General features: G+C 40.0%; 1 long non-coding RNA gene and 1 other non-coding gene across 2 annotated transcripts; both read right to left on the bottom strand.

Moving 5' to 3' along the window:
• Positions 1–3: 3 nt before the first annotated feature.
• Positions 4–116, bottom strand: LOC145552381 (U5 spliceosomal RNA). Its single transcript, XR_014088416.1, has one exon. It is a non-coding gene; the product is annotated as a U5 spliceosomal RNA (small nuclear RNA).
• A 14,340-nt stretch (positions 117–14,456) lies between these two features.
• LOC145552204 (uncharacterized) lies at positions 14,457–16,050 on the bottom strand. The gene is made up of 3 exons (XR_014088161.1): positions 15,962–16,050; positions 14,807–15,718; positions 14,457–14,733 (listed from the first exon to the last, which is right to left on the bottom strand). It is a non-coding gene; the product is annotated as an uncharacterized LOC145552204 (long non-coding RNA).
• Positions 16,051–16,900: the final 850 nt, after the last annotated feature.

Genomic DNA, 16,900 nt, shown 5'->3' with positions numbered 1-16,900 from the left:
GTGAGCCCCACTTTCGCGGGGCGTCTAAAAATTAGGATAAACTCTTATTGTTCCTCTCCACGGAAATCTTTAGTAAAAGGCGAAAGATTTTTACGATTTGAAGAGAAACAAGAGTGCATGTCGAGTACAGCTCCGAAACCAGAGGACATTCTTTGACACCGCCTTTTCATTGACGGTTTTTCAAAAACAACTTGAGTAAATGTAAACACTGCAAAAATATATACACACACAGTTTCTCAGTTTAGATCGCCACGTTGAAAGTCGCAAAAAGGAATTCAAAGTAAAATAAAATAGAACGATGTAAATAATCTTACAAGCCCTTTGCATTGTGGGTAAAGAGTGACGTAACGTCAATTCTTCTCACACTTATTCATAGCATGACGAAGAGTTGGTTGGGATTTCTTCTAGACACAACGTGGCCTAACTCTTGAACGCCCTGGTGTTCTAGATATAGTAACAAGGTTGAAAGTAGTTAAAAAAATTTAATTAAAAAAACCGTGTGTGTTGATGTGACGTGCGGTGAGGTTCATAGCTGGTGAGGCACCGATTTAAAGACATAATATAAGAGTAGAACCCGCATTGGCTGCTCCGGCGCAGGAAATACGGCGGCCATCTTGGAGCGGTCGTCCCTTCCATAGACATAATGTAAGAGTAGATGCCTCATGGACCGCTCTCGCCTATTGTCGCTGACGAGATTTAGGGCGGCCATCTTGGAGCGGTACTCCACTCCTCTCAGCGTTATGTGTTTAGCAGGCACAATGACATATCAACGCATTTAATCGATCATAACACGCTTTTTTGTTACTGGAAACCATTTTCAAACATCTATCAAAGCTACATTTATAAACAATTGTATTTTTTAAGTATGTTTAGTTCAGCATATTTAAATATGCTTAGTTGCAATAACAATAGAATAGGAATGGAATATTCTGATAATGATGTATGATGAGCATAATACAAAGCACACAGCCGTTCATAATTTATTTAATAATTTATTTAGTAGGATCAATACATATTTATATAACTATACAAACACAAATAAATAACGATTAATAATGACAAATAAATAATGATTAATACTGAATAATATATATTAGATACATGTTTATATGTATGTATGGATGTATGTATATACATCCATACATATATAGATATATATCTATGTTTTCCAGCCGACGAGTTCTAGTTTCAGTGATTCCGCACCTGAGATTGAGTCCAAAATCCGATCCGAGATTCGTCCGTGCTGCAGTGAATCTGTCTCTCTTCAAAGATATCTCCCACTTTTTCCTCATATCGTGTCTTTATAAAACCTTCAAAATAAAAACGGAAGATTTGGGATGTATCTTACTTTTGACAGAGTGAGAGAATTACATAAAAATAATAGTCTTTACCACCTGTGTAAACTTTGCTGGTGAATGTTATAACACGCAATATAAGTGTTACATTGTTTCATTTCTAATGTAGGCTCTTGTGTCAGATAATCTAAGTCAATGTTAGAGAATAATTCATTTTTTTATGAATTATAAAAAAAATTCATTAAAAAATTGTGATTTTTTTAAATGAATTTTTTTTATCCTTTATAGGATAATTTATAGGATAAATTATCCTTTATAGCGGGGCTGAACCCCGTATTACACCAATCACAGAATATACACAATAATATGTCCATCTTACTTGTGAAATGTTGTTTGTGGAGCTCTCACATCAATAGTCCATCGATCTGGTCAACAATATCCCTCAGTGCTGAGGCATCTTCTGCTGTTTTGATTGAGCAAAGTAGGAGGGTATACCGCTCCAAGATGGCCGCCGTATTTCCTGCGCCGGAGCAGCCAATGCGGGGTCTACTCTTATATTATGTCTATGGTCCCTCCTACCATTCAAGGTCCAAAACCTTCGCTTTACAGCCGGTTAAGTGGCACCGATCCACATAAAAAACCCACAGAACAAACGGTACAAATCACGTATTTCCCGAATCCCGAAAATATGACATCTACCTTTGCTGTTTCATAATTACAATCCACGTTAGAGTGAATTTTTCTAGGTGGCTGCTATAATCTGTTCTTGCTTTACACAACGTAATTTCTCTTTTTTTCCCCTCTGAGATTCTGCTTAGAAAATTAGGTTATGAAGTTACATCCTCCCGCTGCTTTTTGTTTTTAAAATGGTAAATTTAGGTTTGCCTCGACTTTTATAAACTAATGCCTCTTTGTATCATTTTTTATATTACTGTTGGTACAGATATTAGGCGAACACGGTGCTTTGCCTGCTAGTAGTTAAAATTAATTTCAGCTGCACACTTTCAAGAGTATTCAGATTTTAACATGCATTTTCTAAGTAGTAAATATTTCAGTTCACTCTTACTCAGTAACTTCAGTGATGTTACACCTCTGAAACATTTTTTGCAGTTTCTTTGCGATACCAGAACTATTTCACTTAAACATTTAATTTCCTGAGATATTGTCAATTTATTTTCAAGCAAACCTCTCAAAAAGAGCTGAGGATTTATTAGTTTTGATCACGTTGTGCAGCTAAATATGGACGCTTATTAGTTTTTTGTTTGTTTTTAATTTTCAGGTTTGCACCGTAACACCTCGTGATGTGTTTCTGAGCCATGATTGTTGTGCCGATTACCTTTCCATTGGATCCAAGCATTGATACACTTGCACTTCTCCCTACTCCCGTAGCCGAACCTAGCACTGGTCCTGTTCTGAGTCTAGTACTGTAATCACAAGTGTTACATCTACATTTCACAAACCATTTGTTTCCTCATTTCTCAGTGTTTACGTTATATCAAGTATTTGCATGTAGATCAGGAATTCAAGTGAGATGTTAACATGCAGCACATTTAGGTAATACCAGCAAAGAAATGTTAATATTAAGTAATTAGTTTGTTGTATAATTTAATAAGGCTGAATGATATGACTTACAAGATTTTTTTTCATACCAGATTTGATTTTAATCGATTCCTCCCGTCCTCAATTTCTATAATAAAATCACAGAATATACTTTCAAAAAGTGCCTTTATTTCAATCATCTGTTCTGTGAGTTGTGTAAAGGAGCAATTACAGTCAGGATACAAGAATTTTTAATTACAAGAATGCAGTCATCGTTACAGCAGAATAAAGATGCAATTTTATAACAATGTCTTAAAATTTCAAGGAGTCGTTTTAATGAGAAATAAAGATTCAGATTGATCTGATGTAACCAGCTCAGTCCATGTAGTTCTGACATTTGTCAGTAATCAAGAGGATGTACATTTCCACCTCAACTGACCAGGTAATCATTAAGGTAAAAATAAAAAAATAGAGCAAAATGGAAACAGAGCAACTGATAGAAATACTTTCTATATAAAGAAAAGCAGAAAAGTTAATAGGAGAAAAGTTGTTGGCAACATTAGCTCAGTCAATCTCTCCCTCCAGGAAGCCATCAAGCAGAACTCCTGTCCAACTCCAACTATAATAAAGATTAAAAAAAGAAAGAAAACAGAAAGCTAAAATAACAATGCCAAATTAATAATTCAGATCTAATGTGTTCTGAAATCTATTATTGACATTTTACAAATTTCACAAATCAATTAGAAGGTTTCACAAATGTCTTATTTATTCTGCTGTTAGTACAGAATAATGTAGTTTGGTTTGAAATGTCTAGGTGTTGTAGTTTTTAAAGTACAGCACATTAAAAAAGCTCAAGATAGTGAAAAATTAAGTGCCCTTTAGCTATTTTCCGAATTAGATGCTACATTCGGAAGCTAACTTCAGCTTCGACTGATAGCTTGGGCACAATATAGATAGATCTATATGTTTATATAGATATATATCTATATCTATCTATGTAGATTGCACACTGCACAGATAATCAAAACACCTAATGTTTACATAGCACCTTTCTAAGCTTGTCCCTGTTAGCTACGTCAGACATATGAGGCATTATGGTGAATACAAACGATTTATTAACTTACCTTCAAAGTTATTGTGAAGTTTGACACATCCAGCTTAAATCCTTTGTTGTTGTTGGAGCGTTTCAGGACGTCTGAATAATTATATAAGCATCATTAATAGTCCTGCAGTGACTGAGGAGCCACTGTTAACATACTGTTGCCTGTGCACCGGAACCATTCTATGTGGCAAAAAAATGCGGAAGTGCTAAAACGGAAGTCCGTGGCATATACCCCATTATAATCGGATTTGCAAATCTAGACCCCCTGCATGTTATTGTTTACATAAGGAAATTTCGCGCATGCGTACAATGCTGAAGGGCAAAAAGACTATTCTTTAACATGTGATGTTTAGTTGCGCCGCCGCTGCAGAATAATTCCTTTATCTCAATCAAACTTAGACATGTAGATATTAATTTCGTGCTGTGCTTAACAGCAAAGGGAGAAACAGTTAAAGTACAACTCAAAACCATGTCTTTCTCGCTCTCTGTATCAGCGTAGCTACTATATGGCTAGCTCGCTGTTACCGTCTCTTACTCTGCAATTGTTGAGTCACAATGTCTGAGTTCATAAGCGCCCCCAGCGATGAGGCATGAGAACTGCCTGCCTCACCTCGAATCTGTTCTCTGCCGTTTCTGATCGCTCCTCAGCACACAAAACACGTTACACACAGTTAGTGACAATAAAAACACAGTACATTAAATACATAAGCTGAATTATAGAAAATCAGTTCATACATTAAAGGTTTTTAACCATTTTATTGGCGATGTACAGACAGGAGGAGCATGTTCTCATAGAATGGCAACTGGTGCAGTTTGCGAGAGGCTGCGCAATCCCAGGTGAAGCTCTGCTCACTGCTGCCTCACCAGCTTAGCTTCCAAGCATTTGAATTAACCTGACAGTCATGTTTTTGGACTGTGGGAGGAAACCGGAGTACCTGGAGAAAACCCACGCATGCACAGGGAGAACATGCAAACTCCATGCAGAAAGACCGGGGCCGGGAATTGAACCCAGAACCTTTTTGCTGCAAGGCAACAGCTCTACCAACTGCGCCACTGTGCATGTTGAAAAATGTTTTCTAATTATGGTGCATGTTTTTAAATAAATGCATCTCATAAAATCATTGCCTCTTTATTAGTTGATTATTTTCCAAAGACTTTTTAAAAGTTCAAAATAATAAAATGTACACCTGTTTAGTATTAATTACACAAAACTCTTATGAAGTTAAAAAATACTATGGGAGAATTGATATTTAAGATCTAATACCGAGTTAGTATAGTATACCGAGTTACTCAGTGTTAAATTACTAACTCCAGACAGATTTGGTATTTAACCCTTAATAAGAGCTAAGGTACCCACTCTCCAAAAAGAGTTAAATTAACACTTTCTGGTGTGGACCCATATACTTTAAAAGTGTTGAAATTAAATCTGACATAGTTCATTTGAGCCTGCTGGATTAGCTGTAAACTGGTAAAGGCTTATTTTATTTGAGATGTTTCACTCTGACGAGCTTTACACAACAAGATGAAAAAGTAAAAGGGCCTACATTCAAATACTGCACGTACACAGCAAATTTGGAAGTGTTCCATCAACTCCTACAGAGTTAAAATTTACACTTTTAAGGTGTCTATATAGGTCCACACTGGATGGTGTAGAAGTTACACTTTTGAATGTGTTATTTCTGAGTTGATTCAACACTCACAGTAGTTTAAATCAAATACACTTCAGTGTTAATTTACCCAAAAACTAGTGTATATTGTCAAAAGTTACACTATAAATTAGGGCTGTATAAATAAATCGATTCGGCGATATATATCGACATTTTCCGCCCTCGGAAAGTATCGATTTTTCATCCGCGAATACCGATCCGTTAAACCATAGGGGTCCATAGCCTTATAGCTCTTTTTGTCTAGTTTGTTACGGCGTAGCAGCAAAACTCCGCCTCCCTCAGTCTCACTCTCACAACTTGAGCTTAAAGTGCACATTATAAACTACACACCAGTTTTTAAATTGTGTTAATAGGCCAAGCATAACCGTAGTTATGCTAAAATTAGTAAACCATATTTTTCCGATTGTCAGAGAAATGTCAAAAGCGCCGCCATTCCCCGGATTTTTCGGTTATGTGAGAGGGAAAGAGCTTCCAAGCGTACAAAACGAAACGAAACATTAGATTCTTGTGTTTTTTGGAAATGTGAAATCTTCAATAAATAATGATGGGCTGTATTTTGTTGCTGAGAAACGAAGTAAAGTTGCGCAAGTAACCGGGAAAGAGAAGCGGAAAGGAGCAGCGGCGCGAACGGAGCAGCTGCAAAAGCAGTGAGATCGCAAAATTATTGCAAATTTCGACTGGTAGCATTCACTTCATAATTAGTTTTTAGCTTGGCGGTTTCTGTTCTGTATATAAAGAATTACCTGAAGAATGAACATGGGTTGATAACATCCGAAGCGGGCACGCTGCGGCGCTCTGTTTTGAGCAGGAAAAAACCCCAGCCGGAATCCGCGGCGCAGTGAGGATTTCCATGATAACAATGGCTGATCGATCATTCTTATTAGCAACAGACAAAGAGTATCAGAGACTGAGAGAACGATGAGATCCTGGCAGTCTGAGAGGCAGCTCAGAGATTCAAGCAGGGGAATAGCGGCGCTGCATAGCTGCAGGCAGGGGCGCAACTACATATTTGTGAGGTGGATGCGAAAACATCATCGGCGCCCCCCCCTCCCAGTTTCTCAGGTTTCCTCCCTTAGTCACGCACTTGGAACATACATTGTCACATATTATATCAGGTGAAATTTTCAATCATAAGCAAATAAGAAGTTTATTAGAGTACAAATATTTAACGCAATTTAACAGCAAGGGCGCTCAGTGCTCAACATTTCGTGTTTTGGAAATATGAAATCTTAACAGCTTGCACTCCTTGTCAGAGTTTTAACATTTATGGAATTTAAATTGTTACATTCCGTGACTTTGCACTTGCCCATTTGTCAATTATAGCATCAAATGAAATAGACTGTGCCACATCGTTTTCGATAGAGATCACTGCTAACTGGGACAAGCGATCATTGCTCATATTTGAACGGAGGTATGTTTTGATGAGCTTCAGCTTGCTAAATGATCTCTCTGCAGATGCAACTGTGAGAGGCATGGTTAAAAATATTCTAAGGGCTACTGTCAAATTTGGGAATACCAAATCAAGGTTTTCTTGAATGAGGAAATGTAACTTTTCTAGAGCCTTGTAACCCTTCAGTAGACGACTTGCTGGGTATATTTCTTGAATGATATCTCTGGAAACATCACAGGTAGTCAGGGCATATGTGGTCACTGATTCCTCGAGCTCAGCTTTTGTCATGTGCTCCATTTTAGTGATGACTTTAAATTTCTCAGACACAAGTTGAAAATTCAAAAACCATTCAGACAGCTCTTGCAGGAGTGTGTCAACAATAACATTGAAAACCATGCACCTGAAGTGCCTTGTGGGTTCCTTTTCATGATGACCAGGGCATGAATTGTCATCTGGGAACTTCTTTTGCTTCCTAAGTCGTTTCTCTTTGAACCCAGGAGAAGCATCCATTTCAATGGCTATCTTGCCTGCAATGTTGAGTGACTTCTGAAAGCCCTCTTCTCTATATTTGAGCAAAAACTCTTTTAGAGACTCGATTAGCCTAATGGCTGTGTCCATTGACACATCTGCTGCTTGTAGTGCCTTGCTTGCAAAACTGATCTCACATAATAAGTCATACCAAACTATGAGGCACACAACGAACTCCATACTAACAATCTCATTAGATAGTGACTTTGCCTCTGAGACAATTTTGCTGTCTCCTGCCACTTCTTCAAGCTTTTGTAGTGCATCTAAAATTCCCCCCATCTGGAAACGTATAGCTTTGACAGAGTCTAGCTTTGCTTCCCACCGGGTGTCACTAAGTCATGTGGTCAAAAAAGCATTACATATTAGTTGTAAAAATTACAGATCTTAATACCGTTTTTAAAAATAATGTTTAAAAATTAGTCCTTGAGATGGACTAGTTGCTCCCTCACTTCCACCTGCATTAGACCAACCTGTTGCCTTCCCCTGTCTGTCCTGATTCTTCCTCTTTCATCATCTTCTCTTCTTTCTCTCCACCATCACAGCTGAATGACATAAATCTTGTGTTAAATAGGCTTAAAAAATACAGCAGTCAAACCACAATATAAATGAAACTTTAATTTAAATCATCTCCTTGTTGGATAACAGTTACTGATTGGACATTGCATCTAATCTGACTTATCAGATACATCACATCACCACTGTAGTAGTATTGAATAAGACATTTAAACTTAAGTGTCCCCCTGCCAAAAAGGTTGGTAAAATAGGTAACCAACCTTTTTGAGTCTAAGGGCTAAAGTGACTCTAAGGAATTTGTCTGATACACACATGAACTTGAACAACTCATCTTTAATTAAAGAATCCATAATGCATGAGTGAAAAAATTACGCCCTGGAGAGCTAAGTGTTGGACCATAGCTGGGCACTGCCACAACAGCTTTAGCTTTCCCGTGTTAATATTTCCTGAGTTTTATTTAGGTCATTCTTACACTAGTGTGCGGTTATGTGTCTGTGACAGGTTTATGTATCAGATATTCATAGAAATACGAAACAAATCGCGTCCCTTAATGGTTTAATAGGGGATGCAACTTTTAACAGCCAAATATGGGACGATTCCGTATTAGGCTAGCTTTAGCTAACCTGATTATTTACCACCCTCCTGTCCTGCTAATACACTGACGGTACTTACCTACTATCTTTCAACCACATTGAAAGGCTTTTTTTCATCCCACCAACATCTTTATCCTTCTCACTTTTCCGTTTTCTGTTTTGCGCCCCGGACAGCTTTTTTTTCTGCCGCTCCATTTTGTCAAGTGCACTACGAGTGGAAATCTAAAATAAAAAAATTCAAAAGGCGCGCCTGCGTTCTCTTAGGGGCAAGTGCACAGCCACCTGTATGGGAAGGGAGAGTGACGTGAAGGAGCTGAGGGGCGCCTAATCAGTGCGGTTTCCCTGTTAATGATCATTTCATTCTGTTAAATATAGAAAATGCCAACAAGAAAAAAACTTTTTTCGAGACGGGGTTTTGGCGCCCCCTCTAGTGCTGCGCCCCTATGCGTTGCATACCCTGCATACCCACTTTTTGCGCCACTGTTCACAACAAACATCAAACACGGTAAATATGTTTCATTAAGTATTTAACAAGCAAATGGTTTCTACCGCGATAATTATGTGAAATTAAATTGTCTAATTCAAAAATAATAGTTTCATTACTCTCTGGCATCTTGCTTTGAGCTCAGAGTCTGAGAGGCTTTTCATCTATAAAAATTTCTTTTTGCTTCTTATTTAGTGGAAATATTGATGTTGATGGGCTGCACAGTGGCAGGTTCCAGAAGAATCACCTCAAACCAAATGTTGGACTGGATTTTATGTCACTCTAATTTGTGAATGTTAGCTTCTCATTTTCAACAGTGGAGCTATAAAGGTTGAAAAAGGTTATCATTAAGTCTCATCAACATCAATATTTCCACTAAAAAAGAGGAAAAAAATTGTTTGATGAAGGAAAATCCTCTCAAACTCTGAGCCCGACAGCACAGATGTCAAACTATTTTTTTATATTAGACAATTAAATTAATTTCACATAATTATCACGGTAGAAGCCATTTGTTTGTTAAATACTTAATGAAACATATTTACCGTGTTTGATGTTTGTTGTAAATGATGTATACTCACACAGAACGAGGTAATTAATCCAAGTTTGTCATTTATTGAAGGCTCAGAAACTACAGTGGCTGTGATGCACCAAGGCAAAGGTAAACAAAGGTAAAACAACCTGAACAGGTGATCAACTCTAAACCACTCGCACCTTTTTATTCTCCGTGTCTCTCTGTCATTTAAGCACACCCGTTGCCATGGCAACCTCCTGCGCTCCACAAGCCGACCAGAGATTACGTTAAAAACATAACATTCAGTCTGGGGTGTTTTTAAAGACAAAGCCTATATAAAAAAAGCATATTCGTTACCTTTTGTCCTCCGAATATTAGTTTTTAAATAAGTCTGAATAGCCATGCTGCACGAACAAAAGCAGGTCTGTTCGTGCAGTTGGCTTGTCATGATTGGTTGATTTGTATGACTTACCAATGGAGATAGGAAAAAAGAAAAGAAAGTTTTTGCCACTCTGAGGTTTAAAAAAAAAAAAAAGGTTCCCATCCAGGGCGGGCATGGCTGACTCTGTGGGGGGGCAAGGCCCCTCCAATGCCAGCCCATGCCGCCGGGCCCGGGGCGACCGCAGGAGGGGCAACTCCTCCGCCCCCCATCCCGCAGCGCAGGGCGCCAATGGCAGCCCATGTCGCCGGCCCGGCGCGACTGCAGGAGGGGCAACTCCTCCGCCCCCCATCCCGCAGGGCGCCAATGGCAGCCCATGTCGCCGGGCGTGGCGCGACTGCAGGAGGGGCAACTCCTCCGCCCCCCATCCTGCAGAGCGCCAGTTCTTTGTCGTCTTGCTTGGGAACACTGAAAGACAGGAAGGAGAAACTCCTGAGAACCTGTCTAACTGGTTCGTTCTGCAAGACGAAAAGAAGTTTAGTGACCAAATGATGGTAGAATACCTACATTCAAGGACTCTGGTTCAGTCCTTCATTGACGTCAATATGTGACGTGTGATTCGGGCTTTGAATATGCTTCCTGAGGATCACGTCATCAATGACGAGCTGAGTTGAATGTTGCTCCTGTTCCTTTTTAATCTTGTTGTGTACAACTTGTCAAAGTGAAACATCTCAAATAAAATGAACTTTTACCAGCTTTTTTTAGCTGATGATGAACTCGCTCCCTTACAGAGAGAGAACGTTTATATCTGATGAATTTTCAGGTTTACAGAAATTGACACGAAAAAGACCAAATTATTACAGGGACCAACATTCATACACAGTCTAAAAATACTGTGAGGTAAATGTGAATATCTATATCCTCATATCTACATTATATATCTATATCACATGTCATGTTACTATTAAAGCTTAGTCACATGACACAGATTGCCCTCAGTAAAAGCAATAACCTGCTAATGACCTGCCTCTGATTGTTCTCATTTACATACAGGCAGGGGTGAAAGTAGTTTTAAAATCTTGGGGGTACGATAACAAAAAAAATGAATAAAATAAATAATCATATATAGCTTTGGAGCTTCTGTGCTTATTAACGTTTTTGCAAAGCGATAAAAGCTGAGTAGCTCTTGAATTGCTACAAAATAAGGCTGTATTTCCCTCAGCCCACTGGCTGCAGTGTTGACACCTTGAGATGCCACGAGACCTAAATTTTGAACATTATGGCATGGAGTGCATCCCACTTTCCCATGTCCGGCATATAATCATTAATTTTAGCTTTTAAACTGGATATATTGATCCTGTGTTCCAGAAAGAGGAATAATCAGTAATTCAGAATCATAAACTGATTCTGAATTACACCGCTGTAATTCAGAAACTACAGTGGCTGTGATGCACCAAGGCAAAGGTAAACAATGGAACCTACCTTACCCTTGATCTTCAGAAGCTGTTTGTTCTGAAGATCCTTCAGCTTCCATTTCCTCTCCCTAACATGGCGCCTCCTCACACCGACTCATACTGATAGGAGGAACCACAGAGCTCTGTTAAGTTAAAGCTCATCTTCTGAAGTTGGGATATTTTTCCTCAAACAGGTTCAAGAAGTATCACCTCAAACCAGATGTTGCACTGGATTTTATCTCACTGTCATTTGTGAATGTTAGCCTCTCATTTTCAACAGTGGAGCTCTAAAGGTTGAAAAAGGTTATCATTAAGTCTCATCAACATCAACATTTCCACTAAATAAAAGGGAAAAAAATTGTTTGATAAAGGAAAAGACTCAAACTCTGAGCCCGACAGCATCAAACTATTTTTTTATATTAGACAATTAATTTAATTTCACATAATTATCACGGTAGAAGCCATTTGTTGGTTAAATACATAATGAAACATATTTACCGTGTTTGATGTTTGTTGTAAATGATGTATACTCACACAGAACGAGGTAATAAGTCCAAGTTTGTCGTTTATTGAACGCTCAGAAACTACAGTGGCTGTGATGCATCAAGGCAAAGGTAAACAAAGGTAAAACAACCTGAACAGGTGATCAACTCTAAACCACTTGCACCGTTTTATTCTCCGTCTCTGTCATTTAAGCACACCCGTTGCCATGGCAACCTCATGCCATGGCAACGGCAGTCTTGGTATTAATTTTGGGATTATTAATAAGCACCCTTATGAACACAGCGATGGTTGGTTAGTTAATATTAAACTCCTGTTCTGCTAGTTATTTTGGTAATGGAACCGAAACGCACAGAATTGCGCAACACCTTGTTGAAACAATAATTACAGAGATTATTATTGTTGTTGGGTCATTAATTTGAACACGTTTTATTGATTTTTGTTGTTGTTCTTTAATAAAGTTAAGAACGTTTTGATGAGCCAATCAGAAGAGGTCGTGCGGTTCTCAGCCTCCTGGCGTTCAGTTTGTCACCTAATGCCGAGATCGACTCAAAACCTCCCACGATCGACTTATTGCACCGCTGCTCTAGTAAAACACGAACAGTTCAGAAACAACATGAAATGGGGGAAAAAATTTTATTTATTCACTGATTAAGTCGTGTTTTAGATTGTTCATGAAAAACTAATCAGTCACGGCTGATTAGTGGGTGCACTCACGGCTGCACAGTGAACCCATTGATTTTTTTTTACAGCAGACAGCCGCTCCCATCTTTTGCAGGTACTAGTACCCCCGCTAAATCTTATAGGGGTGCGCAGTACCCTACCGTACCCCATTACTTTCACCCCTGCATGCAGGTCTGCCCTCCAGGACGTGCAGCGCCACAGCAGCAGGGGCGACTCCTCCTCCCCCACCCCGTAGAGAGCCAGTTTCCTACCGTCATGCGGGAAGGTGTAAGTTTTTTTTAATCTTTTTAAGACAAAGTCTTTTATTTGTTTTAAAAATATATTTGTTACCTTTTGTCCTCCGATTATTAGTTTTTCAATAAGTCCGAATAGCCATGCTGCACGAACAAAAGCAGGTCTATTCGTAAAGATAAACATAAATATAATTCAATCTAAAGACTCAGACGGGGAAAAGAGAACAATTAAAAAATGTAATGACATGAATGAATAACAGTTCTTTGGCGCTCGGGCCCCGGTAGCTGATTTAATCTGAGATTTGATGTGAACTCGATGAACATCCCGAGAACCGATTAGGGATGCTCTCCCCCGGGGCTGGACACTGGTGGTGGTGGTCAGGAAAGGGTGCTATCCTAGAGAGCCGAAGTATGTGGGTGGAGAAGGGGAGGAACGCAGCTGGGAACTGGCTGACGGCTTGGGTGTGGATCCTTTTATGCAGAGCCTGATTGCTGATTGAACGAGACGGGTGAGGTCCAGAGCTGAGGTCGGAGATGAGCATCACGTCGATGGGCGAACGGAGGGGGCGGAGTCTTCCAGCCTGAACTTCCGCTATAGCTCCATGAGTAAGTGACCTAAAGACCCGCCCCACTTTATTTTCAGTTGGCCTGTCATGATTGGTTGATTTGTATGACTGACCAATGGAGATAGGAAAAAAAGAAAAGAAAGTTTTGGCCACTCTGAGGTTTAAAAAAAAAAAGGTTCCCATCCAGGGCGGGCAAGGCTGACTCTGAGGGGGGGCAATGCCCCCCCAATGCCAGCCCATGCCGCCGGGCCCGGGGCGACCGCAGGAGGGGCAACTCCTCCGCCCCCCATCCCGCAGGGCGCCAAAGGCAGCCCATGTCGCCGGGCCTGGCGCGACTGCAGGAGGGGCAACTCCTCCGCCCCCCATCCTGCAGAGCGCCAGTTCTTTGTCGTCTTGTGTGGGAACACTGAACCTTCAAGACAGGAAGGAGAAACTCCTGAGAACCTGTCTAACTGGTTCGTTCTGCAAGACGAAAAGAAATTTAGTGACCAAATGATGGTAGAATACCTACATTCAAGGACTCTGGTTCAGTCCTTCATTGACGTCAATATGTGACGTGTGATTCGGGCTTTGAATATGCTACCTGAGGATGACGTCATCAATGACGAGTTGAGTTGAATGTTGCTCCTGTTCCTTTTTAATCTTGTTGTGTACAACTTGTTAAAGTGAAACATCTCAAATAAAATAAACTTTTACCAGCTTTATATGAGCTGATGATGAACTCGCTCCCTTACAGAGAGAGAACGTTTATATCTGATGAATTTTCAGGTTTACAGAAATTGACACGAAAAAGACCAAATTATTACAGGGACCAACATTCATACACAGTCTTAAAATATTGTGAGGTAAATGTGAATATCTATATCCTCATATCTACATTATATATCTATATCACATGTCATGTTACTATTAAAGCTTAGTCACATGACACAGATTGCCCTCAGTAAAAGCAATAACTGTCATGGTGGTTTTAAGGGATTTAACCCACATGCAGAACACGACTCAGTGGAACAGAGAATCAGTTAAGGTGTTTAATAAGTGATCGGGAAGGAGAGGTGGAAAACACGAACTGGATCAGCCAACGGGTTGTCTCCTTGGTTCTGATGGTTGGTTCAGTTGAGACGGAGCGGCTGCACAACTGGTCCGGAGGACAACAGCCCCAGATGGATCCGAATAACGGCAGGTAGGTACTGCGGCGTCCGACAGCAGCACAGAGAGATCCAGACAGACGACGGGGAACCAGAATCACGGAGCTCCTGGGGCAGACGGCACACGCAGGGGGCACAAGGACGATCTGAAAGGGAGGACAACGAAGAGTCAACAACGAGGTGATCAACAAGAGGGCCTAGCTCCGAACGCTGTGTTACCAGTGGTAGTTAACACTCAGGCGGGGAGGAGACATCTGACTGCTGCTTAAGAAGCCCAGTAATCATCCTCTTGATCAGCCGCAGGTGAGGAAGGTAGTAACGCGGCACTCCACAGGAGTGGTGTCACTGGCGGCATCTTGTGGATGCTACTGGAAGCAGCAGGCGTCACCCAACATAAAATGAACTTAAAGACAACACAAAACCACACAAGACGAACGGAAAAAACACAGACCCTAACAATAACCTGATAATGACCTGCCTCTGACTGTTCTCATTTACATACAGGCAGGGGTGAAAGTAGTTTTAAAATCTTGGGGGTACGATGACAAAAATAAATAAATAAATAAATAAATAAATAAATAAATAAATAAATAAATAAATAAATAAATAAATATAGCTTTGGAGCTTCTGTGCTGATTAACGTTTTTGCAAAGCGATAAAAGCTGAGTAGCTCTTGAATTGCTACAAAATAAGGCTGTATTTCCCTCAGCCCACTGGCTGCAATGTTGACACCTTGAGATGCCACGAGACCTAAATTCTGAACATCATGGCATGGAGTGCATCCCACTTTCCCATGTCTGGCATATAACCATTAATTTTAGCTTTTCAACTGGTTATATTGATCCTGTGTCCTGAAAGAGGAATAATCAGTAATTCAGAATCATGACCTGTTTGTTCTGAAGATCCTTCAGCTTCCATTTCATCTTCCTAACATGGCGCCTCCTCACACCGACTCTCATACTGATTGATAGGAGGAACCACAGAGCTCTGTTAAGTTAAAGCTCATCTTCTGAAGTTGGGATATTTTTCCTCCAACAGGTTCCAGAAGAATCACCTCAAACCAGATGTTGCACTGGATTTTATGCCACTGTCATTTGTGAATGTTAGCTTCTCATTTTCAACAGTGGAGCTCTAAAGGTTGAAAAAGGTTATCATTAAGTCTCATCAACATCAACATTTCCACTAAATAAGAGGGAAAAAAATTGTTTGATGAAGGAAAAGACTCAAACTCTGAGCCCGACAGCATCAAACTATTTTTTTATATTAGACAAATAAATTTCACATAATTATCACGGTAGAAGCCATTTGTTTGTTAAATACTTAATGAAACATATTTACCGTGTTTGATGTTTGTTGTAAATGATGTATACTCACACAGAACGAGGTAATTAGTCCAAGTTTGTCGTTTATTGAACCTCAGAAACTACAGTGGCTGTGATGCATCAAGGCAAAGGTAAACAAAGGTAAAACAATCTGAACAGGTGATCAACTCTAAACAACTTGCACCTTTTTATTCTCCGTGTCTCTCTGTCATTTAGGCACACCCGTTGCCATGGCAACCTCATGCCATGGCAATGGCAGAGACAATCCGATCCATAATATTCAGTCTTGGTATTTATTTTGCGATTTTTAATAAGCGCTCTTATGAACACAGCGGTGGTTGATTAGTTAATTTTAAGCTCCTGTTCTGCTAGTTATTTTGGGAATGGAACCGAAACGAACCTTAATTTGAACACGTTTAATTGATTTTTGTTGTTGTTGTTGTTTTTTAATAAAGTTACGGAGATTTTGATAAGCCAATCAGAGGAGGACGTGCGGGTATCAGCCTCCTGGCAGCGTTCAGTTTGTCACCTAACGCCGAGATCGACTCAAAACCTTCCACGATCGACGTATTTCACCGCTGCTCTAGTAAAACACGAACAGTTCAGAAACAACATTAAGTGGGAAAAAAGTTATTTATTAACTGATTTAGTTGTGATTAGTGGGTGCACTCACGGCTGCACAGTGAACCCATTGATTTTTTTTTTTACAGCAGACAGCCTCTCCCATCTTTTGCAGGTACTACTTACCCCGCTAAATCTTAGGGGTACGCAGTACCCTACCGTACCCCATTACTTTCACCCTTGCATGCAGGTCTGCCCTCAAGGACGTGCAGAGCCACAGCAGCAGCATTGGCAACTCCTCCTCCCCCACCCCGCAAAGCGCCAATTTCCTACCTTACGCGTCATGCGGGAAGGTGTAAGTTTTTGGGGGTGTTTTTAAAGACAAAGCCTATATAAAAAAAGCATATTTGTTACCTTTTGTCCTCCGATT

Source organism: Poecilia reticulata, chromosome 7 (genome assembly GCF_904066995.2).
Source record: "Poecilia reticulata chromosome 7, P_reticulata-male-v2, whole genome shotgun sequence".
Classification (NCBI taxonomy): Eukaryota; Metazoa; Chordata; class Actinopteri; order Cyprinodontiformes; family Poeciliidae; genus Poecilia; species Poecilia reticulata.
Note: the sequence above shows the minus strand (reverse complement) of the source record. Positions and strands in the feature narration are given on the sequence as shown.